Below are 1994 nucleotides of genomic sequence, written 5' to 3'. Positions count from 1 at the left end.
GTTGGTCGTAGTGACATTGAACCAGATTACTACTTCAAGCCAGGTTTGTTGAAAATTTTACTTGTCTTTCTTACTCATTCGATATAATATCCAATTATTCACGTCAATTAGTTGCAAACAATAAGTGCTAGAAAAACTTCTTGATTCAGATTTGGGACGGTCTCTTACTGCAGTTACAATTTTGCATACTTGTCCTAGTGAGCTCACAAGTAAATGATTGATTCACTACATCTATGCTTGCCTTGTCATATTTGTTGTCAATATTCTTTTAGGGTGGACCACCCTATTTCTAAATACTGCAACCGTAGACATGAGTGAATAGTATTTCTCTATGTGATCTCTTCCATCATGTGTGGGCAACGAACACTGCATTGTATAGAAAGAAAGTGCCATTTCCAGCTTTTACATAGGCTTCGATCTTTTACATGGAATACAATCTACCAACTTGCTTTGTGTCGCACTACCAATACTCCACGCTTGAAGCTAAACATTATGCCACTCATAATTCCTTAGTTTATTTGTTCAAATACGAATTTCATATAATTCTAATGTTCCTACTTCAGTTTTGAAATGTGTGTCTACTTGTTATAGAGACATAAGGGGTTTGTATTTCTGTGTGTGATCTGGTCAGCACGGTTGGGGGGTGAACTTTGCATATGCAGGGGTTTATAGGGAGACACTTTTCGAGTTCAATCCACAATGCATTCCATAGATAATCTGACTACTTTTTATGTTTTCATGAATCTCAGATTCTGAACAGCATCATAATGATTATGAGCTTGCGCGCATGAAAAGAATAAAGCAAAACAATGCCATGGCTGTCAAACTTCGCAATAAGGGACTAAAATCAAGTCTGGATGCAATGCAATGCGAACGCTCTCCACCTACAGATTCATGCTCAGAATATGATCCTAACAGTGATTCTAAGCTAGAGGGAGACCTAAGTCAATGTAACTCCCTAGTGGAGGAGTCAGAGGAAGATGCCCTATCTTATTCACCCATCAAGGTGCTTGCTCTAACTTTCCAAGGTTATATTTGTCGCACATATCTTGCAACTGATGTTTTGCATTGCTTCTACTTTGTTGAACTGCCATTAGCTTAGTTTACACACCGTGTATGTGAATACGGCCTGCCTATCCATTTTCAATACATATTCCATCTGTCATCATACCATATTTATCCATTCAAATGTTGTTCTTGTGTATCAGACGTTCAAAAGGAAGAGGGCGATTGCTGATCGTGGAGGAGCACAAGCAAAGTATTTGGAAAAGGTAGTGGCACCTGATAAATCAAATAGCCCATTAGGTGTAGTTGCAATATCACCTGACCCACAAAACACCCCAACTCTAGCAAACTCTAGCCCTACTACACTGGTCATTTTTTATGCCCCAACTCAGCAGACCCCAACTGCATCAAACATTATGATTATGCCAGTTGACATAGCACCAGCTCTACGACGCAAAACCCCCATTCCAGCAAAGAGTACACCAAATCCAATTGCCAAATCCCTTTTCGAACTAGAGAGAGCCCTAATTGCAGCAAATAGGACCCCTGTTCCATTTCTTCCCATTTAGAAGACAAAGCTTATATTGTTGTCAGGAACGTTGTGTGCATCTTTCCTTCATGGAAAGATTATACCACAGACACAGAACAATTTCCAGTCTTCCTCCGCAACTTACGCGTAAGTAATGTACTAATGTTATTCATGGTCATTACTGCATAGGTTTCTACTAACAGAAGACACAAGATTTCATTCTTTTAAATAGGCGAGGACCAAACTGGATTGCGAAGACGAGCAAGGGTTGGTTGCGCTTTTCAAGCACTCGTTGATGAAGTACCGTTCCTACTTGAGGCAAGCGCACTTCGACGGCAAGCCTCCAAACAAAATTTCTGTAAAGTGTCCGGTGCTACATTTATCCGACGGTGACTGGAATAATCTTGTTACACATTGGTCTCGGCTGCAGCGTAAGGTACTATCTATGATATCACATCAA

The sequence above is a fragment of the Triticum urartu genome, chromosome 5A (genome assembly GCF_056163025.1).
Source record: "Triticum urartu cultivar PI428250 chromosome 5A, HENAU_Tu73, whole genome shotgun sequence".
Taxonomy (NCBI): Eukaryota; Viridiplantae; Streptophyta; class Magnoliopsida; order Poales; family Poaceae; genus Triticum; species Triticum urartu.
This window is presented reverse-complemented; position numbering follows the sequence as displayed.